The 26,341-nt window shown below is 44.6% G+C and overlaps 1 protein-coding gene across 4 annotated transcripts in view; it reads left to right on the top strand.

Annotated features, from left to right (window-relative positions):
* SHROOM3 (shroom family member 3) overlaps window positions 1–26,341 on the top strand; it is a 151,540-nt gene that overhangs the window by 54,179 nt on the left and 71,020 nt on the right. The window contains exon 1 of one of the 4 annotated variants that reach the window (XM_054824670.1): window positions 4,775–4,963. The exons of 2 other annotated variants lie outside the window; for them this stretch is intronic. The gene's annotated coding sequence lies outside the window, so the exon portion shown is untranslated. Of the gene's footprint in view, window positions 1–4,774; window positions 4,964–26,341 lie in introns of those variants that run through there. One more of the 4 variants, XM_054824666.1, reaches the window with a different exon arrangement.

Raw genomic sequence — 26,341 nt, 5'->3', positions numbered from 1 at the left:
AAGTAAGCAGATAGATACAAACATAGCAAAGATCAGCATTCAAGGCGGCTGATTTTCTGTTTTCAGTGTTGGTGGTTGGTCTGCCTCAAGCTTAGCAGTGCCTGCAATTCTTTTCCATCTCAAAGAGCCTTGGCCTAAAAATACAAGTCAAATAAAGGAGGAGTGGGGATAGAAAACATTATCCTCATTTTCCTGTTGTGCTAAAAACTGTACAAAAAGAAAGGATTAAGCTTATCCTTGGCTATAACCGTAATCTGCATGTTTGTTTTCATGCTTCCCTACAGATTCCCTGTGTCACTTGGGTTATTCGGCTTATTCTCTTGGCACATCCCTGTCCCCAGGCCCCCTTGTCTGAACGATGAGACCTGGGGAGATGCTAGGAGAACTATGCTACAGTCCTGAGACCAGCACTGTCAGAGAGAAGCTGGCCAATTCAGGTGCTGAGCGGGCTGAGAATTCACCAAGGGATACACCCCCTGGAAACACCAGTCCCATGGCAGACAAAAACCTGATGCGAAGTGCCAGGGGCCATCTCACGCTTACGTGGGCGCTGCACTGCAAACTGCCGGGGCTGGGAAGATGTTGGACATGCGAGTATATTAGTTCTGCTCTTAGCCTCTTCTTGACATGTCTGCTTTGAGGTGCTGTCAGGGAGAAGATGCTGGGCTACGTGGGCCTCCGCTCTGCCACAGCATGGCCAGTGTTATGTTCTCAGGCAAATCTGGTTCTAAGCAACTCATTTAAAGACCTCTGTGGCAAGATCAGGAATTAAACCCGGACATCCTGAATACTTACACCTATGCCATAGCTACAAAGTTGTCCTTTCGACAGCAAATTGCTATAACTAAGGCTTTAAAAAAAAAAGGAAAAAAAATATCTTCCATTCTACCTGATAAATGACCCAATCGAAGTGTCAAAGTGTGGGAGGAAGATGTCAGTACGGGTGACATCTGAGGCTCAGAGCTGATTCGAGCCCATGGAAATTGGTGGAAAGATTCCCACAGACTCAGAAAGGCTTTGGCTCAGACCCTCACTGAGCAGTGATTTCCCTCATTGACCTGGAGAAAATGGGCTGTTCCTAGAGAGAGGGGAAGCTGCTGGCATTTTTACAAAAAGCCAAGTGCCAACACAATTCTTCAAAGAACTCTGTTGGCTAATCCTTTCCTCTTATGACACTAATGTAATTTTGTGTCGTATTTGACAGCGTGCCAAAAAATTGCATCAAATAAATCCAAGTTTTGTGAATGAAATTAATTAGAATAGGCATTGACTCACACTCCACTCTGTAGTACTGCAGGAGCATGTTTCCAAAGAGCTGCTATGTGGTGCGGTTATTTTTTTGTTCGGTGATGATGACTGGGGGGAGCAGGAGAAAGGAAGGCTTCGTGCACATGGAAGTTTTAAGACTGACAGCCGAGAGGTGAAAGCTGGCATTAACACTGGCAGAGGGCTCCAGGGTGGTCTTGTGACTAGCACTGTTGTACGTTCGGTTGTAAACTCCTCTACAGCTTCCCAGTGTGCCCTTGTCATGCCTCCTTGTTTCTCAGCTCTCAGCTCCCTGTCTGCCAGGTGTCACTGATGCTCTGTTGCGTGAGATCTTGTGACAACGAGAGGGTCTTTTAAAGTGTATCTCTTTAACACTCTAAAAAAATGAGCCTTCAGTCGGAGTCTTGCACGAAGAGGCAGCTCCTCAGCTGATGCAAACGGGTGCGACCAGCCAAAGCCCATCAGGGTCCGACCCATTGTTTGTACAGTATTTCCGAGGTCTCTACAGCCCGTTTCCAGGTAAGTAAAGGCTTTACAATTTGCTTGCATGTTGGATCAAACTGCTAGGTCTTTAACTATCTCAAGCATCAATATTTTCATTAGAGGAGTTTTCTGTGCATTCATCAAAATGTTTGCAGTTCCTTATCTTGTTAGGAAGGGTCAATGCGAAAGACAGCAGACAGCTAAGAGGTGAACAGAATTTAATTTTGAAATCACTGGCAACAGGCTTACTGTCTAGGATTTAATTAGCTACAGCTTAGGACTGCCAGGCTTTTAAGAAATTTCCCACAGTGAGTAGTAAATGTGAAGAAAATCTAGATACAGTTTTTGAGGGAAAAAAAAAAATTAGGCCACTGATGGTGACAGTGGGAAAATGCCTTGGAAAAAAAAAATGCCAGCCACCGTAATGTGTTATCCTATATAAGACATTAAAGACTGACCCCTCACCTGAAACTGCATTCGAAACACAGCGATTTCTAGCCACTGCCACTCTGCATTAGCTGCTTCTTTCACCGAGTGCATTTGGATTAGTTTGCCTTCTTCGGGCAGTAATCAAACTGGGGTTTGATTTTTCAGAAAGTGACACTGGAAAAGCTGGGAAATCTCTGCCAGTGCCATACAAAGTGCTTTTTAGGGTGTGAATCTCCTTCTTTTTGGAATTTCCTGAGGATTAAGTTGGAGCTGGATCAGATCACAATAGTATGAAAACTCGAACAAACAAGCATGTGTTCTCCGAGTGATCTGTGCCTTGCTTCTCTATCTGTGATTGTGTTTCGGCTGACCTTTAGTCGATAGGGCAAATACCTGGACTTGCGCGAGGTTCTGGTTACCTGTACAGGTGCAAAGGACTGCAGAATGGCAGCTTCACGGGGCAGCTGCAGGGGGAGCACTGGCAATAACTGAATTACGTCATCTTTATTGTAAGAAGCTCCAGTTGCATTACCTTAATTTCAAGAGCTGACTATAAATATTGATTTATAAGGGGGTCAGAAGCTGTGTGGTGTCAATATATGCTGATGTACACATATCCTTGGCCGGGTTAAATATTAATTTTACTCAGATACAGTAGTTACCCAGGAATATAAAACAATTTCTCAAAAACTTTTCCGTGCTTTTCCTGCTTGATGTCCTTTGGAAGGGAGGTGGGGTCAGGAAAGGCTAACGAATGCTAATGTAATCCTCCTGATATAAATGGAGTTTGCTTGATTTACTTCAATAAAACAGATGTTAGGGCGAAGCGGTCACTGTAACTACTTTACATTTTTCCATGAATGGGCTTCTATGGGTCATCCAAATGCCATGGTATTGTTTCTCCCCTGTGGCTGGGTAAATGGAATATCTCAGTCAAAAGAATAATGAAGAGCAGAAACTGCACAGACAGTATCAAATGATCTTTTATATGCACAAATCTTCCTGTCTGTAGCGAAAGGCAGCCTGACTCACTCACACAAATGTAGGTGGACAAAGAGTATTTACGTGTATGCACCTGGCCAAAACACTGGCTACACCAATAGCTCTAGAATATAGAACTTTTTTTTTCCCCAATACCCCTTTCCTCAGCTTTCTGCCTGCTTTGACTTTGTCATTAGAAGGGAGACAGGGTCGGTCTTCAGTACATGTATGTAAAATGTTTTCATGGAGGTTATACCTGCATAAGTACACCGTAACTTTTTTTTTTTTCCTATTAAAGAATGCCTAAGCTCATTAGAATCAGAAATATTGGTTAAAAAATACATCTTTCAGACAGTGAAGAGAGTCGGTTAGCTCAGAGTTACCTCTTAGTCTTCTGTGTTTACCAGGCTTTTTAAAATTATTGCTATCGTGAGATGAAATTGCAAGAGGAGAATAGAGGCAGTAAGTGCCATCCTCTGTCTTGGGGAGACAGGAAACTCCTCCAGTACGCTGGTGTTGCGCCTGGGGCTTGGGTTCAGTTCCTCCTGCTGGTAGACATTTTTATGTGCCAATACTCCTTATACCCGCCTCCCTTATAAAAAGGAGATACAGCTCTCCTGCCAGTAAGGTGTCGGGAAATTAACTGCATTGAAGAGGATGATGTATTCAGACTCTTGAAGTAAAGGGGATGTTGACATTGGAGAACGTATGGTAAAAAGTGTGGGTGAGATTGTGAATAACGTATGTTCTGGTCTAACAGCCAAACTGGGAAAAAAAATATTTAGAGTTAAATGGAAGTGAAATTGTGTATTCCGTTTGGCCTGAAATGAAACATTTTGCTACCTGTAGGAAAAGCAGGCTAATTTAATATATGTAACATATAATTAATGTATGTTTTCAGCATTCACTTGGATGCTGAGGCAGCCTGGCTGGGTAGAGGGTAACTAAACCTACCTAGTTGCATCAGACTGACATCCTCTGTGTCAGGATGGGTCCAGTGTGTTGAGGGCCACATACTTTTCTGTGATATTTCCATGGACTCCGTACAGAGCCACGTACGCGTAGCCTTCTCCTCTGCCAGGGCTCAGGCCTGGTCCTTTGGCATAGGAAAAGAGGCAGCGGGACCCACAGAGCTGATGGTTGGCAGAAGGGAACTGTTGCAGGCTTCTTTTTTCAACCCTCAGCCTGCAGTCACATTACTGTGCCCTAACTTGTGGGCCAGTGAGCAAAGAGACTGATATCCCTGCTACATCTCTCCGCCACTGTGGGTTTTTATCCTCCACTCTCACTTCCAAATACTTTTTTTCAAATGAACTTTGAATGGTGAGTTTCAAGAGAAACAAGAAATAATTCCTGGCTGGCTGAAAACACTTCTTTATTGAATTCCGTTTCTTTTCTCCTCTCTCCCCCAAAATCCCAGTGTTAATTATAAGAGGGAGCCAACCACCGATCTCCTGGGGGTCAAGACAGAGCTGACTGGCACTTTCACTCGGCAAAATTCCCCTTTCCTCACGGTCTCTGCTTCTGTCTGTCAGGCCTGCTGACGACTGCTTGGTAGGAGGGCAGTAATCTGAGCTGCCTCTGCGGAGCAAACCTCCTGCTTTTTACTGCGGGATTAGTCCTGAGGTGCCTCTCTGCACAGCACCTGTATCTGCAACTTGTTATCTTAATTGCTCTGCTCCTGTTTCTCCACTTTCCGAGGCAGTAATGCCATTCCCTCCTCCGAGGACTGCGCTCGCCAAATGGTAGGCTGCCTCCACCGCAAGGATGGGAATACCTGAGGCTTGGTCTGGTGTCTCAAAAGGTAAGCAGCCTCTCACCAGCTACAGCAAAGCAACCCAGGCACGGCTGTCGGACCTCGCGGCAGGGCTTTGGGAGAGGGAGGACAGGAGTCTTAAGGACCGTGTTGGTTCTAAATGTCACGAGCATCATAAACTTCAGAGCAAATGAGTGTCCAGGCAGTGCCAAGGGAGATTTTTCGGCTGCTGTTGTGAGCTTGCAGGAAACAGGGAGCCAGTGCTGTACCGCTGCTCAGGTTCTGTCACTGGTGAAGCTGTTGAGCCCTGTAAGCAAATCTGTTGGGCTTTAGGCTAGAAAAGTGCCAGAAGATCACAGGAGAGGTGAACTTCTGAGAGCCTCCGGAGTTGTACAGCATGTTTAAGGCCATTCCCTCCCGTGGTGTCAAAGGGTGCTAATAATAACGTCATGCACTTGGGACACTGAGTCTCATGAGTGAAGGATCTGACTCACGTACACACCATGACGTGTTGGGTGTATTTTACAGTTTTATACTCTGGAAGAGTCTCTGCTCAAGTAAGTGGCACTCTTTTTGGCCTTCACCTTTTATAAGTTGAGAGTTGTTTAAAGTAGGTGTCAAACCAGGCCAACGCTTGGTAATCGATGTTTAATACAGATGAGCTAGCCGTACAGGCTGGGATATATTCTTGTTTGATTAATACGATAACATTGCAGGTAGAGAATGTGAAAGAGACTGATTCTTAAGAGATGGCAATCAGTATAGCTCCAGTATGGGCATGTACTAATATACATTCATTGAAGACCTGTCGTATATTATACACACCTATATGCCAGATCGGTTGTGAATCATAAAACTAAGTTCATTGAACTTTGATTTTGATTATTTCCTGAGACATCAACTCCTTTAGTAAGCCAATTAACTAATCTTTAAACTCATTCCCTGCTTCATTGCTATTAGGATATCTTTAACTTTAGGTTTGTTTGCATTTTGTTTTGGGGTGTTTGGGGGTTTTTTTGTGAATATGGGCCAAACCTTTAGCTGCGTGCACTTCAGCTGAAATTGTTGTAACTGTTTTTTCTACAATGCGGTGATCCAGTCCGTTTAGTGAAAGTCAGCAGTGCACATGAAAGCAAGTTGAAGTGGTGCTACTGGAATATTGGGGTCTGTGTCCCTGTCTATGTAAAATGAAGTATTTTTTGGCTGTGGACTATCTGCTTAAGAAAATCAACTTGAAACAGCCTGTTCTGAAGTACAGATGCAGCCATGACTTGTGAGTGCAGCACACTGCCTTGCCTAATATGCACTCATTATTCCAAAATTTAAAGAGCAGGGAGATTTTGACAATACAGCTAGAGCCGGTTACAGTAGCAAATTCCCAGTCACTTTAGATTGCCCCATATTTCCTCCTTTTGCTTTGCCTGAGCCAGCTCTTTAAAACCAAATTCAAAGAAGCATCTGGCCGGGGAAAACTGTCCATGTGCGGTCAGCTTCAGTCCTTGGAGCACGCCACTGGCTTCTCACAAGCCACCTCTCCCATCTGAGGAAGACGTGCACAGAGAGCACGTGTATGCTCTTGCCTGCATACATTTGCCTGCTCTCAGGAGCATGCATTTGCTTAAGCATGTCATCAAGAGCAAAACTACTCGGCATGTTGAGTAGCCCTGGAGATTCCTGAGGCAGTGGAGCTGACAGAGATCCCCAGCATGTAGGAAGAGGCTGTTTTACAGCACAGATCCCATCGCCTTAAGGCATGGCCTGATGCCTGCATGGGTGGGCATGTTCCCAGGCTGCAGTGATGTGAGGAACCTTCTGTCCATTGCTGGAGGACCCACGTACATACACCGCGAGGCTGCAGGGAGCTCTGCAAAGGACGACAGCAGCTCTTCCCCGCTCGCATCTCTTGCGTGCTGTGACTCTCTCCTGAGGGGGACTGCAGGCAGGCAGTATTGCAAACGAAGCGTTCAGCTATAAATTAGTGTGGACAATTGTATACGGGCAAGGGATTAGCTTGGGTCCTAATCCAGTACCTGCTTGAGTGATCTGACATCTCCTGTGGTCTTCATATCAAGTTGCAGATGAGCCGGACATATATTTCTTCTCTGTTCCTGGGAACAATTTGAGCAGAGTGATTCAGTGCTCTGTAGTACATGATATGAAGAAAGGTGATGTATGTATTATCTGAAATTTGAAGAGATGCCTGAATTAAAGAGATTTGATCATCACCTCCTTCAAGTGAATTGAAAAAGTCATCTGTGGGTGATGTTACTGTTTTCTCTGGTCTGTTTTATAGTCACAGTCTTTCTGAAGTCTCCAAGGGCTTAAAGGCAATATCTCATAGAAACTCAAGTGGCTGAAGAAATACCAGATATTAACATTTACCTCAGTTGCCAAAGCCTGGACATTTCTTTTTGCTTTTTAGAAATTACAGCCTGTGGGGACCACTTAACAATAAATCGTAGCAACTTGGCTGTTATAGGGCAACACATGTGCATAGGCACTTCAAGGCTGTGCCAGCATCTCCTTTGTTCAACAGAAGTAACAGCAGGAATTTGATTAAAGACTGATAGAAAAGAGAGGGAGAGAAAGGGAGAAACATAGGAAAGATTAAAGAAAGAAAGAGCCACCTGGAAACTTCATTCCTCCTTTATTTCTAACTTAAGCTCATAAATACCAAATCTAAACCATTGTGTGTGAGAGAGGGAGGGAAAATTTCCTGCATGCCTGCACAGAAAAGACTGCACATGCAGTCGCACAAACCAACTTTTAGCAAAAGTCATACTCTTTTCTCAAACTTAATGCTTGATCCTTGTCGGCATCTGAAGAAAAACCAGAAAAAACCTTTATCCCCCAGTCCTTTAGAAAGACAACATTTAGGAGATTCAGGCAAATCACAGCCATAAAGAAGAGCGGTGAAGGATTTTGGTTGAACCTGCTGACAAGCAGCGAACACATTTCCCAGGCTGCCTCCAAGCAGCCCTGCAGCTCAGCACAATGCAGATGGCCAGCTGCACACCTCCAGTGCCGCTCTTCATGGTTAGCCTACAGCATCTGCTGCTTTGTCTCCATCGTTGTTGTAACCTCCCTGAAAAAAAAACAGAAAAAACCAGTGACTCCAGCAGCCAAATGCAAATAAGCCCCAAAGAGACCTCTTATGTGTGATCAGCAAGCAACAGGCAAATCACATTCAAATTCCTTACTACAGAGCCAACATGTCTGTTGTTTGGGTTTAGGAGACCAGAACGGTACGATTAAGTGTCAAACGTGCGTGCGGGAGTGATGGTGGATTGACTTTTCTTTAGCCCAGTTGTGCCCTGGGGGCTGGGAAGGCTTTGCTGTGGGGTCGGAGGCATACCTTGGTTGCCAGGCAGGATTTTGCAGGGTGCGGAGAGGAAGGCTGAGACCATGAACTCCCCAGCAGCGGGGACTTCTCAACACGGTTTTGCATATTTGAGGGGCTTTAGCAGGTAATCTTGCCCTACGCTAGAGTAGATGGACCAGCAAGGCAGAATGCTGTGCCTGGAGTTTGTTGCTTGCTGCTTTTAGTGTCTATAGATCTGGACATCTCTGCTGCTCAAATCATGCTTTTCCCCACCTGGTATTTTTCTTACTCCATCTTTACATTGTTTTCCCTCTGCACGCTTTCTCTCACACTTTTTAGCTGTTAGTAACACTCGTTAGGCAATCACCTTGGCTCTGAACTGTGCTCCTCTAAAGTGTTTTGGATGTGATGACATCCTCTGCAGTAAAGAGGATGTCTCTGCCTTGGTCCAGCCTTCCTTACCTCAAGCTGTTATCCTGAAGGCTGCTGCCTCCTCTGTCCAGGGATCAGGGAGATGCACAGCCCTGGTCTGGATCAGACCCTAAGGGGCTGTTTTATCTCTCACCCTGATTCAGACCAGTGTGAGGATGCAGGAATTGGCAGTGTCCAGGACTGAGCCTCCAGTTAACAAACTCCTTTCTCCCAGTGATTCAAACTCTCAAAGTATAAAGTATTGAAATTGCATATCACAACTCAGTTGTGGGAAAATGTAGGGATGGAGAGGGATGGCAAAAGGCAGAGGGGGTGGGAGGACTGAATGTCGGCCCGCCACTTGCATCCCGGCCCTGTGGCTCGGCGCGGGCACCTCGAGGAGAGAGGTCGGTGGGGCGTCGAGGGGGACGGGCCGCCCTGTGCCGAAGCTGCAGGGCCGGAGGTATGTAGGGAATGCGAATGGTATGCTTGAGTGGACAGCTTCAGAGCGAGGCGCGGGGATGGCTCTCGCTGCCATCTGTTGTGAACCCCGCAGGCCCATAGCAACAGCGTCTCAGGAATGGGGCTGCTTTTTTGCCGCTTTTTTTTTTTTTTCATAAAGAAATTCTTCCTTGCCCTCTTTCCCACTCCTGCATACGCATACTCATGAATAAGCGGGACCGGGGCTGGGATTCCCACTACAGAGTGATGCGTGCTAAAGGAGAAAAGGGTCTTTTAGAGCTCAGCTTGTATTTGGTTTGGGGAGGCGTTTTCCTTTCTGAGCTGTGACATTCTAGGAACATGAGACGATGTGTGTAATTTATTGTTAATTGCCAAAATCTCGTTCTATTCAAATCAGTAGTGGATCTGTATTTGCTAGGAGGTATATTCAGTAAAGTCTCCAGTGGATGTGTAGCCACCCGGTTGTCCTTCTTGGTAAACCAGAGACCACTTCTGCCTTATTATTACAGATGCCAAGGTTATAACTGGTGTAAATAACCCCAATGTATTGACTTGTTGTGCCTATCGTTGTCCTCAGGCCCCTGAGCACCTCTCGGACCCGATTCTCGGAGGTTATAGATAGCTCAGCATCACTGGTGTTACTGAGAGATGCAAACTTTTACGCCAGGGAAGATTTTGCCACATAAGAACTCTGTCTCCTACAGACAGCAGTGTTGAGACGGCATGCTGCCAGGAAGGGTTAATGCTGAAAGAGCCTTTATTCAGGCAACAGGAGTAGGAACTGTCTGTCTGTCTGGGTGAATATTTTACTCCTTCCTTTCCCCTGGAAATTCACTTCTGAAATGCAGACTTCCTTTCTCCCCACACCTTAACTTTTTTTCCTGCTGTCAAGTAACTGTGGCCTCATTCCTGCGAATTGCTCAACCTCGTGCTGTGACTCCGCAAAGTAGATTGTTTTTAAGCAAGTGTTCTAATGCCTTTAAGACAAAGAATTGTATGCTGTAATTTTACATGAGAGTTTCAAGAGGTTTGAGGTCAGACATTAAGAATTTAGGGCTATTTAACTTTTCCAAACAATATATTGATTTCTTTAGTATTTCCATGCCTGCAATAAATACAGAAATTTGAAGAGCAGCCCCCATAGACAAAAGGGAGTCAGGGAACTTGCAAACCAAAACAAATGTCTCAGACGTTTCATGCCATTTGCGAAGAGATGTCATGCAAGAGGAGAGGGAAGGAAAACCAGCAGACCTCCCTCCCAGTGCTCAAGGCTGTGCTGGAAGCTGGGCACACAGCTATAGCAGCTTGATCACAAGGAGGAGGGTATCATTTCAGTGAAAGCTGATAGGTACTTGAGGGGGATGAAACTCTCCCCATTACAGGTATTTATTATCACTTGACAGCTGTCAGTTTGCAGTAGGTGATTTGCCTTCCTGTCAGCTCTCTGAGAACTAGGTATATTTGCCTAAGGTTGTAGAGAAGGGTAAAATCCTGCTTTCAAGTGCAGGTATCATTTAACCGTGATAAGAAGGCAGGTAAAGCATTTCTTCTGCAAGACTGCTGTGGAGAACAGGGAAGTAAAGTCTTTCTGGTCCTACTGAGATGGGAAAAAACAAGTCATTAAAATCTGATACCTACCTGCTTTTAATGAGAGGGACGTTGTTTGAAGAAATAATCTCAGCCCTATCACCACCGAATTATTTTCAGGAGCCATTAGCCTTTCACCTCCTCCTATGTTTTTTCTTTTACTTTTGATCTCATTCAGGGAAAACGGCAATGCTTCTGCAACAAGAGATTTGGGCTTTAGCTTTAATCAGGAGCTTACTCGGTCATAACCATGTTCTTGCAGCCTTTCCTTTACAGTAAATGACCTGCAGAAGAACTAGGGGAGTAAGGCATAGAAAACAGTCCTTGAAATCAAGCACTTGGTGTCTTTAGTTGTGCTTATTTCTTCAGTGAGCCAGTATGGGTGTTTTTGTGGGTTCTGCAATGCTCTCTTCATCTTTAGTCTCTTCTTTCTGACCAGAGACATTGTTTCAGCAATCGGGGACCATGGTCTGTTAGTTGCCAGTTCAAAAGTTACCCATCATCAGTCATGAGGAAAGTTTATTTGCTAAAGACAAACAAGTGAAAAAGAATGAGAATTATAAATGAGATAAAATATATAAACATTTATTTCAGTGCTGCTTGTCCATATTTCTTTTTCTTCCTTTTATCTGTGGCTATCAAAAAGCAAAAAATGCCAAGAATGTCACATCCCATTGAAGTTATACTGACAGTATATTCAGAGCAATCCACGGCAACAGCTGTATTGCCCATATATCTTCAAGCAGAAAATTGTACATCATCTCGGACAATGCACGGCATTACAGACCTACACAAGGGCCACATTGCAGTCACGGTGGGAACCATCACTCCAGTCCCCTGGCTGGTTTGTGTGCACAAGAATCATGCTTATAATATTGCTGTAGCATAGCACTTTGCATCTAATTTAAGCAATACTGGGGCTTTTGTTTGTCTTACAAGGTCTAACGTAAAGACAAAAGACATAGTCCAGCCTGAAGTTTATGAGACATTACCAGACATTCATGTTCACACATACACGCTCCGTCAGAGGAATTTATGGCCATTACGATGTTCTGTAATGAGTACAAAATGAGACCGTTACATATTCACTTAATTAGTTTGACAGATTTTCATTTAAATATAAAAAGACTTCTAGTCTTTAGAGAACAAAAGGAGGGCTTTGTTTCCAGTGCAGTTTTTGACTCTGCTTTGCTGGAGCAGGAGGTTGGGGGTGACAACTGAAGGGAGACGATTTAGTGTGAATAATTCTCATCTTTTGATTTCATGTTGCCATTTCTTTGCTGCTTTTCCAGTTCCCCTGGAGCACCTTGAGGAGAGCTCTGTGATGTTCCCCTTTCAGCTGCAGCCAGGAAAGCCCGAGCGAGAACTTGGCTTTTCCAGTGCATGATGGATGCTTTGAGATTTGGCGGGATGGGGCAAACTAAGAATATTAGAGAGCTGCTGTGAGCCCCAAGTGAATTTTAGTGTCCAAACCTATTAACTCACTCTGTGTCACTATTGGTCTAGTTCTTCAGCCTGACTTACATCCCATAGTATCAATGTAGGCGACTCCTGCTTTAATGAAAGTTGGGATCTGGCATTATAAGCTTGCTTGCAGTTTTATTATGCCCTTGTAACAGCTCTATGCATTACAAAGAATTCCAGAGTACAGCACGAGCTTTGACACACAGCAGACAAGTAACGCTGGGACTTGATCTTTGTGGGAGCCCATTCATTTGTGCTCTTTAATTGAAAATGTTTTCTCAAGTGCCTGCTTTTGAAGATTGCCTGTGATTCCATGTCCCATAGGATGAAGTGGGAGAGAGCACCATACGCTGGTTTCTTTGTATCCTAGAGTGAGCGGTATCTTGGCGTGGGCCCTGGGGCTCGTAAGCTCTTTTCTCGTCTTTGTAGCTGTCCCTTGAGAGCATAAAAACCAACAAGGTGAAGTTGCTGTGGGCTCACAGCTGCCACTGTAAGATATGCTAGCCTGGACTCTTCTCAAGCCTTTCCAAAAAAACTAATGTTTACCTGCCGTAAGCTTAGCAGCGTGGAGTAGTCTCCAGTGTCTTTATCCACGCGTCTAGGCATCTCCTAGGCAGGATCAGACAACGCACTGGGAAATAAATGTCATTGTCTGAAGGTGTGTTAGCGATACAAACTCTGTGACGCTTGAAGTTACCCGCACGCCACAGGAGCAGGAAGCATTTAGAGAAAATGTGCTGCAAAACCAGCTGCTATCCATGTGGAAAAATGTTGACGCTTCAGCAGAAATCTCATTTTTAACCTGTTTTGGAAAGAGGTGTATTTTGTTCTCGGTTATCACTAAGAAGGGTGAGAGCTTGTAGGCTAACAAGTGGCATGTCTTCTTTCCCTCTCTGCCCTCTTTTCTACTCCCTGCTGCTATTTCATTCCACACAGATGGATCATGCGCAGCCTGTGGCAGTACAGCACTCAGCAATCAGCAGCAGTCGGTCTCTCCACCAATTTTTTTCTGCTCTGGACTTAGCAAAGAAAGTGTCTAATCCTTGCATTGTGGACTGGCAGATTTCCCCTTTGTCTCTCACTTACGTGCAGGCATGATAGCATGAAAAGAGGCAGATAGCTGCCCAGACACACCCAACTTTCTGTTTTTACTAGTATTTCCTTAATAGGACAGCTCTGGCAGTCCAAATTCTTCTAGGGGGGAAGGTCCCTTTGATCATATGACTCTGCAGATTTCTGTAGACTGAGTGAGCAGTTCTGGCCAGCAAAACCTGCTCGCAGAAATGTCCGATCAAATTTCAGAGACACAGGAGTTGCACAGTAGCATCTTTAATCCTCTTTCTTAGCGTGATTGCGCAACATATGATATTTTCCTGTAAGGGTCAGCAGGACCGTGTGGAGTAAGGAACACAGCAGGTTCTACCTTAGCAGTGTGTCTCCTGCACCGGAGGCATCTTTGGGCCAGAGAAAATAACATGATGCACACATGCAAACATGTGAGTGAGGGCAGCCTGAGAGAGCAAAGCACAAGTAGCTCACAAAAACTGCTGCTCTGGAAGCCTCATCTTTCTAATGCGCCAAGAAAGATATTAGCAGACAAGTCACTCTCACAACTCCAAGGAATCATTTGAGGTTGGTGTAGGCTCAGAGTAAATGTTCCCTTTTTATTGTGCCACATTTTCTATGTGGGGACAAATTTGTTTGTGAAATTACTTCATTAAAGAGGTGAGCGTAGCCTCAGGAAATGGCACATTTCATGGCATGCTATTTAGCAAAAATATAAAGCATGATCCTAGGTACCATCTCTTCTTTGTTGGGAGGGGAGCTGAAGGAACGTGTCCTTGCTCCTCAAGCTGTCAGTCTATGTCAGATACTGCAGTGGCTGTCAATGGGAATACAATGGCATTGATTAGAGATTTTTTCACCTTCATAACTTTAACCGTCTGGAACAATTTAAGCTTTGCCACTGAAGCCATGCAGTGTCTGATCCCAGCTCTCCAGAGCACCAACCACACTGGTCACAGGCATCCCCTTGGTGTGCTCACCACAGGTACGGGCACCCTAAGGCATGTTCTCTGTTTGCACCGAACTTCTCCTATCTTCGTAGGGGAGCCCGGGTGATGAACAGCAGGTTTTGTGGTACCTTGGATGTTAGTTATCATGGGGCACCTTCAGATAACACTTAGTACCTGCTTTCCCACGTCCCTTGCTGGCTTTGTTTCTTCCCGACACAGCAACTAACTAATCTCAAACAACCTGGGACTGGGCCTGGCCCTGAAAAATGTCTTCGCTGAATTTGCATAACAGAGACCTTCTAAAATACAAACCATTTTGAAGGCTAATAGTATTTTAGCAACATATGAATGACGCTTTCTAAGAAGATCAGTCTTTCTTTTAACCTAGTGTTTTGTCTCTAGTGTCACTTAACAAAGGGAGCTTCAGAGTACATCGAATACGCTCCTTTCAGTAATGTACCTGGCAAACAGTACACCCTGGACACTGATACTTTGAGTCTTATTTCAGTCTTGCATTTTTTAGGATGTTTTCCCAATATCATCATCCATTTTATTTTAGTTATAGTGATTTCTCTTTGGAAAGGTTAGCAAAAGCTATACCAGCTTGCTCTGTACCTTTTTCCATGCCTCTTTCACATCTCTTCTATCTGCGGTCATTTGTCCTTCAGTTTATTCATCTTTTTGTATTCAGCATGCTCTATTTGCATCACTTTGGCTGTGTTTTTTGTTCCTAAATTGGTTGGGATATGCAGTTTTTGCAGTAATTCCTAAAGGAATACTTGTTCAATGTCACTTCTATTTTTCAGAGGCTACATGTTCGCCTGGTCTTCTCTGCATGATGAGCACTAAACATAACAATTTCTAAGGACATTTCTGTATTGACTAGCAGGAATTCTTAAAAGTCAACATGAGGTGCCCCCCAAAGACCCATGTGTGCATCCAGCATATCCAGACCAAAACTCCTTGGATTATGGTAGATTTGGGTTGCTTTAGGCTTGGATTACCCACCTCAGATCTGCCATCTAGTACAAAAAGGTTAGTGCCCTTAAAGCATTTAAAGCGTTTCTTTGGTTCGTAACGTGCCATCTGTGGGGCCACTCACCTTTGTGTAACCAGCCTGTATCCTTATCAGAGCTGACAAAGTTTGTTCCTGCACAGGGGTTACATGCTGGGAGCCAGGACTAAGTGCCCAACTACTTTATTTACACGTCTAAGTGCCTCTTGGATGATGCTGGTAAATTCACGGATGCTTGAGGTTCCCTGCGACATTTTAAAAACATAGCTTTTGTGCTAAAAGATCTTGCGCAAAATACGTACTGGCTCAGCCGTGGTGACACTTCCCACACCTCCCTTTAACCATTTAGAGCTTGTGGCCTTGTCCTTTAGTTTGCTATCAATGTCCCATCCCAGGACGTGCCTCCCATATATATTGTGTCCAACTGAGAGTAGGAAAAATTCTATTCATGCATGACCACATGGAAATAGAGCTGTGAAATTCAGAGAGAGCACAAGGCATTTTGCCACTTCCATGTACTAAAACCTCAGAAGTGCCTGATGTTTTTCCTCAGCTGCTAGCATACCTGAGAAGTCCCCTGCCTTGCCTGGCATAGGCTTTTTAAATGGTCTAATGAAAAGGAGTTTGGGCCTAATGATGAATTAGTGCTCTTGGAATTTGAACTGCTCTTGTTTTTTCAAGTTTTTCTTATCAGAGAAGCTATGCTTCTGGAAGAGGAAGAGAGGCTGCTCCTTTTAGTAAAGCTGACAAAGTAGGAAATGATCAGCCAGCCCTTGACAAAATTGTAACTGAACATTTACTTTGAGCCACAGTGGGAGAGAACCCAGACTCATAAATCAACCTATTAAGCCTTCAGACATGAGTTTTTGGAACCTCCTAGGCATTTCTTTTTTCTGCTGCTGATAAGAAATCTTTTAAGGGCGCAAGCTTTGTGATATCATTAAGGACAAGAGCAAGTGATGTTGCTCCAGGCCTGGAGTCAAGGCAGCGAGTGACCTTACCCCAGCATTGGGTGTGTCTGAAATCGAGCCCTTCAATAAGACCTGGGAGCAGTCTTAGTATATTTGCATATCTGGTGCTCTGCAAAGAGAGAGCAAACCTTCATGTGACCGTTTAGGGGCAAACAAAACCCCAAACCGTCAGCACTGAACATACATACTTTAATTTTGGGAGTAAGTTAGCTAGTATTATTCTTTACTGTTTACCCAGCTCTAATCCCCTTCGAAGCTTAAGGAAAGAATAATTAGCCAATACCTACCTCTAAAAAATCACCAGTATACCTCTTTGCTCATAGAAAACATTAAAATAAAGGCCTATAGTTAGATTATATAAAGTCTGATTACTAGATGTACAATTTCAGGCTTTTGTTGGATTGCTGTAATGATGGGTAACTGTTTCCTCTTGGGGCAATTTTGTGCAACTTGGTGTTTTGCTTTGTGCAGGCATTGGCTAGAAGCAAAGAGACGGAGTACAGACACATTAGCAATGCAAAGATATGCCACTGGGCTGGTCCCCCTGTAGCAAATGGCATGGAAATCTTGTGACTTTGGTGAAGCAATATCCATTTAACCTAGAGAAAATGCTGGGCAGCGTTCTCCCTTTTGTCGCATGTTTTTCATCAAAATAACGTAGAAGCTTAGCACTGAAGGAAAGCACTACCTGTTGGTCTTTTTGTCAGGGTGTGTGAAACTGCTGAGGGACAAGTATAAATGGTGGCTCCTCAAGAAAGAAGGAGATCTGTAAAAATTCCCATCACGCCCCAGTCAACTTGCATTACTCTGAAAAGGAACCCACTGCTCAGAAAAACAATTGCTTAGTACATAACCAGGCTTTTAATGATGAATGGGCCCTAGAGTTGCAGAGAAACCTGTATCTTACCCAGCGAGCTGGCTGGCCTGCAAACTGACAGTCTCTTTCTCCCCATGGAACAGGTCTTACCTCGGCCTGAATGTTTTAGCAATGTGTTACTGAATCCTCTTTGTTTAGGCTGGAGCACCTGCAGAGCTGAAGGGACAGTCTGGTCTTGGTGTCCTCTGCTCTCAGCCTCTGTGCTTGCAGCGCTGGCTGGTACGAGAGCAGTAGAATAGGAACCAGATTGTCACTGCTGAGCAGAGAAGAGTTTTCCCCTTTATTTGGAGGTGTCGGGGAGAGATGAGCTCAATTATTAGGGGGCCAGGATGCCTGAGTTTCATTTCTGCCTGTGCCACGTGTTCACTGAGATGAGAGGTAAGATGTTTACTTTTGTGTATTTGCATTTCTCTGTCTGGGCAGTGTGTGTGACAGTCCTTCCTAAGGTGAGGGATGTTATGAGGCTTAATTACTACATGCAAAGCACTTTGCAAAATACATTGCACCGCTGAAGGTATGAAATGGCAATTGAAAGGAAAAAAATAAGGTCTTTCTCTCTAATTTTCAGAAGAATGTCTTTGTACTTTGACTTGGTTGCTGTAACCACAGCCCAGGAGATTTTCCTGCTAAGTAGCTGGTGAGAACTGCTTGTTAGCAAAAGAAAAATATTGCCTTCCTCAGCCTCAATCACCCAAGAATGAGCCTTTTGAAGCTAAAAAGAGAAACAGATTCTTCATCATTCTCCCATCCAGCCTATGGGAACCCCCAAGCCTATCCAGCCCCGCGTGCCCAGGAGCAGGAATCCACCGTTTACAGCGAAGGGCGGGCAGGATGTTTCTGGTGGTGGTGGGAAGGAGCATTTGAATTTCATGTAGCTGGAAGGGTGCCACAATTGCAGTACCAGACAGGTAGCTGTGATGTCTCTCCAGCGCTTGGAAGATGGGGGCTCTGGTCACAGGGCCGGTGTACGACCTTTGCCTTTCTGCGTCCCCTCTTCCCCATTGCCTAACTGGTCGTTCTGTCTTTGCGGAGGGGCTGGCGCCATGAGCGCTACAAACTTGGCTTGTACTTCCAGTACCTCTGAAAGTATGTGTAATAAACAGAGCACCCCAGGTACCTGTAGCTCTCCCAGAGTGTTAGAATCTATGGGATTTCACAAGTAAAGCTGACACCGTCTGTGGTCTGCTCCCTGCCATCCCAGGAGGTCATGATATTGGCTGAAAGTCTTGCCTCCTAACTCAGGATGTCTGCTGAAAATCACTTTTATGCTTCTAATTCTGAGATTTTCCTACTCGTGAGGATTCTGTAGAGCTTCGGCTCTCACAGGGTTCACTAGAAATGAAGAGCACATGACAAGGCACAGGAGGTACCATAAAGCAGTTGCGCAACAGAGGAGAACCCAGGAAAGCGCAGCATTGTACCTTCTTTTATGTATATCTCTGTTTGTTTGAAGTTGAAAATAAATCACAAGCCACAGGGCTGGAAGCCATTTTACAGCTCATGGTGTGGGAATGGGTGTGTGTGGGTGTGGGCGCACGCATTGCTTCAGAGTAAACCAAAAGTAAGCCATATTTGTTTTGCACGCTCATTTAAGAGAACCGTGCTGGGAAAGAAACGGTGAGGAACAAGAGGGAGTTTAGTTTTGCTCTGCAAATTGTCCGTATGTCTTTTGGGATATTTTGTTCTTTATGTACTTTACATACGTAAGTGCAGCTAGTCACTAAAGAAGGGTTGCAGGGAAGACTTGTCCTTCGATGGAAGTAGTGAAGCCGGGACCTCTTCTCCCACACACGCTTGTTTAAGGAGGGAGCAGCCAGTGCTGGAGGAGTTGTACGGGCTGAACAGAACTGAACAGCCCGAGCAGCTGATGGATCTGCAGCACTGAGTTGGAACAGCTCTTGTAAACAGGTTTTCCTGTAATATAATTGTTGCTCCCAGCCTCTCCTAAGGGTGTTTCTATGTATGTGCGCACCTATGTGACGCAATCCCACATGATGACATTGCTACACAGCGCATCCAGCCTGCGATGTGTGTGGGCCACCAGGAAACCGCCGGCAGTTCTTTTCAAGGGCTTTTGCCTCGCTGACAAGGACAAATACTAAAGGAAAAGAAAGAGGAAAAACAAAGGGATGGACTGGGAAATGTGGAAAAGTCACAACAGAAGAAGGGGCTGCAAAAATACCGCCATGTATGTCTCAGCACAGTTTCCATTGCGAAGGCCTCTTCTCCTCCTCCTGCAGGTTTACGTGGGCACCTGCAGTGGGACTAATCAGGCAATAAGGATTACTCGTGTGAGTAAAAGCTTGCAGACCTGAACTGCCAAGTGTTGCCCACACTCACATTTGTTCTTTCCAGCATTGACTGCACCCTGGGAGATGGGCAGAGGAGTATTTTCCAGGGCCCTGAACTTTTTAGCAGCAGTTGCAAGGTTAATTTGAGCTGTCTTACGACCTTCTGACCCTCAACATGCTCTGGGGTGAAAGGTGCTTTGTTCCTTGTCCCAGTTTTGTCTCAGCATCTGAGGAACGGACAGTCTGAGGAGCTAATGTGCTATCCAGATAATGGAGGAAGGTCCAGCAATGTCGGCTTTACTTGACGTTAATGACTGATCCTGAATTTCTGTTTTAGCAGATGCTAGGGTGGAGCAGCTCCTTTGCAGTGTCCTTTATCTTTTTTTTTTTTTTTTTAATAAATGGCTCGGTCAACTTCCTAACCTGCTTCCTATCCAGTGTATGCTTTGGATCAGGTCTAGTCCTGCAATGCTTTGTTGAAAAGAGGTAGCTGAAATGAGGGGATTAAGACAAAACATTTTTCAAATAACCGAACAGTCCCCTACATGTGAGCTGGAGGCAGTGTGGTATGCTTGATACAGCGCTGGCCTTGGAATCAGGACATGGGCTTCTAATTATTGCTATCTAGTTATTCTTATCTACATTGCTGTATCTCACAGGAGCCCTCCTTGCGGGTTAGGAAGCACCAGCGCTTGCTGCCATAAAGGCAGAGCGAAAGGCAGAGTCAGGCCCTCGGGCGGCAGCAATCTCCAATCATGCCCTGTGGTAGCAGGTAGTCCTCATCAGCCCAAAGGGTGTTACGGCCATCGTTGGCACTGCAACCTGCAGGGCTGATTCGGCAGGTCACGTTTATTTGTGACAGAAGCGTATTGCCTATGAAGTTACAGTGTGGAGTTCTTTGGCCCAAACACATTTGTTTTATTAGTGACATTTGGTATGAAGTTTTTATGCTTGGCAAGCGCTGAGTGGCACGGCAGCGTGGCTGGTCCAAGAGCTGCTTTGAAAGAGGCCATTGCAGTCTTGAACTCTTCAAGAGATTTGTCTTGTGAAATAGATGAGCTTTGCCAAATGCTTTCCATCCTGCTTGTTTCTCTTTCGTGATAAGAAGCAAATGTGATGTTCGAATGTTTTTGCGATGATTGCACTTTTCATGTCATTGCCAAAGAACTAATTCACAAATAAGTGAAGACATGCCATTTTAACAAGCTCATTAAGTAGGGGTGCAGCTCTTTTTGAATGTATGGTGTCATTTGTGCCTATTAGGTATGTGAGGTTAGTTCTCAAAGCACACTGAGTAGCAGTAAGTCATGTGGTTTCTTTCTTATGCATTTATGCACTGAGTTGCGTTCTCTTAATCCCATCTGCATCAACAGATTGGTGTTACAGAAAAACAGTAATTCCTTTTGAGAAATCATTCCCAGCAGCAGGACCTGAAACAGCAGCAGCTGTTACTGAGAACAGTTCTGAAAATTGAAATTTTGCGAAAAGTGTGCTGTTTGGTGACAAACATCCGTAGCTACAGTTCTGTACTTATCATAGGTGGTTCTGTACTCGTCCTTGCAGCCTTCCTCTGCCATGCAGTGATTATTCATCTTTCCATTAGGTTCAGACACATGAGACCCATTCCACTGCCAGCTCTGCCACTCATCTCCAGGGTGGCACTGGATTTGGCTTTACCTTTTCCTAAAGAAAGGACCTAAGAACTAAGCATTATTTTTTCATAGTTAAGGTGTACGTAAGAAGATCTCAGTTTAATTTCAAAAAGTCATTAAAATATTTTCTGTCATGGAACTTAACAGGCAGACATCTTTCATCTGACTTACCCCGGGGGTGGGGTTGGGGGCTTATGAGAGTTTGTAACAAACAGCTTTTTTAAAGAATGAATAAGGGTTCATGGTTACCATAAGCTGCCTAAGAATTCTGAAGGATCTTATCTTTTTAATGAAAATGACTCTAGTGTAAATCTTATGCCAACTCTGAGTTCATGCTGTCGCATTTCAGGTTCCTTACCCACGTCTGCTCTTAGGGGCTAGCCTTCAAAGGTGGATTCAGCAAGGATAAAATTTGCTTCATGAGAAGATTTTTATTTTTCAGTGTCGCTGCCATTTCAGCTTCCCTCGAGGGAAATGAAGAGTACAGTATAATAGCTGCTGCGATTGCTTGCTGGCTGAACAAAGCAGTCATAGTTCATGCTGGAGGGAGGTCGTACATCGCTATGTTTCTGTAAGGCAGGAATGAGTAAGGTTTGTAAGAGTATTTGAGGAAAAGCATTCCCTGATTACTTTTAGGAAGATTTCACTGTGATGGTGTGCAGCCGTGGTGCCCTTCCCAGTTCCTGAGCTCCGCCACTGGCTCTAGCGACTCCTCCGTCTCCTTTAGGCAGGTACCCAACATCTTGCTAGTTCATTCTTCTGGAGAAATAGAGAGGAATAAAAAACCAAAACCAAACCCCCCCAAAAAAGGCAATTGCTTGACTGCTAGCCTGTATGTTTTAAGGTTAAGCCAAGCAGGATTCCTCATGTCTCAGGGCCTAATCTCTAAGAGCCATACATACTGATCACCTGCCTTTATCACCTGACAGTTGGTGGGACCGAGGGCGGTGGTGATGTCTGTTCCCTAAAAGCAGGGGCAGCATTTGTTCCTGAGGTCAAGGGACCAGCTTGCCTCTTTGCCAGATTGAAACCACAACCATTCCAACCAGTTTGTCAGCTCAATTATTTAGCAACCTGCTGTGTTTATGCTATAAAACCTGGCTCCTGCATTGAATGTGGATTGCCAGAGGGCACAGGAACGACGGAGTGAATTCGTTTAAATCCTGCGCATCAGGCCTTAGAGCTGTAAAGAGGAGGTTTCTCTCTAGCTGATAGATTTATTCTCAGTCACATTCCTGTGACCTCGGTGGAGGAAACTGGCTGAGCTAATGGGGCAGAATGCAGCCCGTGCAATGTGGTTAGAATAGCAAGAGCTCCAGAGCAAAGACCAAAACACATTCTGCAGGGCTGGGGGATTAAAGTCAGGCTGCCAGACAATAGGGGCTTTAACTCCCTGCGGATCTTTCACCTGACATTGTCTTTAAACCCATTTGGGCTCTACGAGAAACAAGGTGAATTAGAGAGAGATTTTCTTTGAAACCTGAGTTTAAAAAGATGTTAATACTCACCTTGGGGTCAGACCCGCAAAATGCCTTTCATGGTGAGTCCCCGTAAGTTCAGTGAGCGCTCCAGGCCTGGAGGTCATGAAATTTTCTTTACTCACTTTACTCACAAGTACTGACATAGCTAAAGGCAAGCCGAAAGTGCATGATTTACACTTCAGTCTGGCTCTGACCTGTCCCAGAGTTTGGAAGTTGCTGCACTCATCATTTCATTGCCTTTGTCACTTACTGGAGATGTTTGTCGGGCTGCTCGAGCAAAAGGGCACGTTGCCTGCAATCGGGAGTTGCCTGCAATGCAAAGTGCAGGCAGATCGCTGCAGAAATGCCTTTTGCATGCAGCGCTACTGTGAAGGTGATCAGCAGACCCGATAGGAAGGTTCACCAAAATAAGTGGCTCCCGAGTGACTCAGTCCCATGCACTGCCAAATATTCTGGTTTGATCCAGCAAAGCTTTTAAGATCATGATCAGCTTTAAGAATGTGAGTAGTTCCACTGAAATGATCTGGATTACCCCCGTACTGGCGTGAGGACAGCACGCACAGCCTTGCAGGATCAAGCCCGTGGATAGAGAGGTCGTGTGCTGGGGGAAGGGAGCGAGGTGACTGCCGGCACTCCTGTCACAGAGTAGCACCCTGGAATTTAGGGCAAAAGCACATTGGTCTTTTTTTTGTTTAATGCCAATCTGCCTGAAGTCCTCAAACTGTGCAAGCTGAGATCAACAAAGGAGGCTAAAACCTCTAACACCAGTTTCTCTTATTTGCTGACAGCGATGTCAAGCACAAAATCAAATTCTTTCTGGGTGTCAGGTAAGTCAAAGACCGCAGAGTGCCCCAGAAGGGGATTCTTGGGGATTTGTGTTCCATCAACAAGACGAGTGATAATTAAAGCCTGAATATTTCTGCTAAGCTGGGAAACAAAAAAGAACTGTCTTAATTCCTTAAATTCCTCATGCCAGGCTGTAAAATATATTCCATTCATGCCTGTGTCTTGCTGCTTGTTCTCTCTGTGTCTCTTTCCTTAGTATTCAGCCACCTGTTTGTAACCAGTGTCCTGCAGGTTCTCAGGGCAGCCTTCTTCACCGCTTTCTCTGCCCTTGGTCTTGTTGCTTTGACACTGAGGCCTTGTTGTCTGCGAGAGACAGTACATTAGAGCTCCCTGGCTTGCCCGGCTCCCATAACTTCATTCTTGGAAAGTTTCTGAGTTTCCCGGGTGATAAAACATGAGCAACATTTGCTCTGACCTGAATAATTTCTGAAGGCATTCAGCCCTGTTTTGTTATGAAGGTTACTCAGGGTGGGTGGTGGGGCATGAGAATTCCCAGTGATGGCAATTCCTGAAAAGTGTCAGAAAGTCGCTGCCTGCACCTTTTACGCCGCAGGATTGTTTTGATTAGTTTTTTTAGTGTATGCTGAAAAATACATCTGACACGCTGGAGAGTGAGAGACACCAGCAGAACAAATCAGCAGGTCACAAGATTGGCTGTCGCTGCCTTCCCCCGGCTCTCACCAAAAGAAAAAAGAGGAAAAAAAAGGAGGAAAGGAAAAAAATCCAAGCCCCAGCTCTGTATGTATAGCAGCTATCAAACTGTCACAGATCCCTACTATTATATCTTGGGTTAGAATAATATAATAGCGGAGTGTTTGCTAGACTTGTAAAAACCTCCAATTATTCACTGGAGACCAAACTAATGAATCAAGCAGGACAGTGCTTAAAACTGTTAAAAACCCTATAAAATTACAGAAAACCCCACCCAGTAAATAGCTCTGGAATGTTGCGGGTTGAGTGCATGGGATTTTTTTTAATTTGCTCTGCATTATTTATCCCCTTAAAATTAATACTGTATGCATGATGGGTGGCTCAGAGCTTTAGAGAGACTTACAGAGAAAGTTCACTAACAGTCCTCAAGCAACTACTTTGGAGTCTGATTCTGTTCTCATTTATTCTGTAGTATATGGGAAATAATCGTGTGCACCGCATGTCTATATAGTATATACTAGGGAACAGTAAGACCTTGAATGTCTGGCCTTTGCAAAGAGAGATTCAGGCCACTCCAAATACGCTCCAGCCATTTTATCTAGTTTTTACCTCATTTCTTGTGCAGAAGGATCTTCTGCTAGCATGGAGGCGTCGGCTTCGGTGATGACGTGCTGCATTTCCGCTCCCAGCCCCAGCTCACAAGACCAGCATCACTTCTGGTAGAAATGAAAAAGCTTCAGCTTTGAACTTTGGAAATAGTCACAGGTCCAAACTTTTCAAAAAAACCCCCAACATTTCCTTAACGGCTTAAATAAAATACTGGAACTGAACCAAAGCCCTAGTTCTGAAAACCCTCAGACTTGGAGATGGGCTGTTTTCCTCGATGAGACTCTGAGAACTTGCATTTTCACATCTTTATCTTTGTAAGCATTATTTACCTAGAACCTACTGTAAATCAGGAGTAACATTGGTGGGTCTGGCAGTCCAGAACCCAGCCAGCAAAACAAGACACCCTGTCTGGATCTCTGTGACAGACCTAGTGAAAAATGTCCCCTCAACCTTTTTGGAAGGGGAAAAAAAAAAAAAAGAAAAAAAGATGTGGAATTTTGATGACTAAAAACCAAAATATTCCCATTCTAGGTGACTCGTTCTTCCACTCTCCTTAGAAGCCTGGGCTTCATTATGGGATGCTATGTCACACCTTTCACCACAGTTTATCTGCCTGGAGAGAAGAGGTAGGCCATCATGAGAGATGTCGCCTGACCAGACCTGGTAACTGAATAGCAGTCTTCACAGGACAGTGTGGTGTCATTTCCTAGTCCCATGACAGTGGTTGGATAGCACTGGCTTTCTTCATGGAAGTAATCATCATTTTCTGCTCAAAACAAAGCATTTATTTTTCAGCTTGAAAATTCATTTCCTCTTAGAAACACATGAAAACTTTGGAACAGGATAAATTAGCAGCCAGGCCCCCGTCATACACATTGACTTTGCCTTTCGAGAACCTTACCGGCACATTGGTAGCTCCTGCCAGCGTGGCCAAAGGCCATTCTGTAGCATCTCTGCTGTCAGGAAACAGAAAGCTTCATAGCTAATATTATGCCAAATTAAGAGACAGGATTTTAATGCAACATCAGTTATGTATGAATACTTGCAGAAGGAATCATGGTACTGCTTTAAGCAAAGCTCTTGGGCATGCACTTCAGGTTAACATAAGTACAAGGGCTTTATTCTGTTGTGTTTGGGAAGTGATGAATGCCAAGTTGTCTTCATTTTTCCCCAAACTTGCTTTAAGCATAAAAAAACTTGGCTGTGACAGGTAACTTGGAACCTTTTCCTGCATAAATTTTGTCACAATGGCAGTAAGGCAGACTGAAGAAAGCCACCTTAGCAGGAGTTTTACACTATGATATCCAATGAACTGATGAAGAACTTATGTGATGTGACATTGTGAAGCTTCACATTTCATTATTAAAGCTCTCCAAGAGCTGAAGGAGCTTGCGGAGATCTATCAGTATCACTGTTTTAAACAAAATACATCATCCAGGTAGACAGTTCTGCAGCGGAAAAGATTTTTGTCAGATCTAGTGACTAAGGAAAGCTCTGGTTTTGATCTTTGGAAGTAACAAGTTGCTTGCCACTGAGATCCTCTCCTTTCAGAGGTCATTTTGCCTCCAAAGAATCAGGATTTTTCTGTGCCACTGATGGAAGGAGGTAGAATGTTAGATGGGAATCTTTGTGCCCTCTCAGCAAACATTTAATTTTCTCTTGGAAGGAAAAACACAATTTTCCATCTGGTTATGATTTGTGAGGCTGCCGAACCCAGTTTGCTGAGTGGATTCCTGTACAAAGAAAGTTGGGTCACGGTCCTTTTCAGTCAG

The sequence above is a fragment of the Grus americana genome, chromosome 4 (genome assembly GCF_028858705.1).
Source record: "Grus americana isolate bGruAme1 chromosome 4, bGruAme1.mat, whole genome shotgun sequence".
NCBI lineage: Eukaryota > Metazoa > Chordata > Aves > Gruiformes > Gruidae > Grus > Grus americana.
The sequence above is the reverse complement of the archived record's forward strand: the minus strand, read 5'-3'. Positions and strand labels throughout refer to the sequence as shown.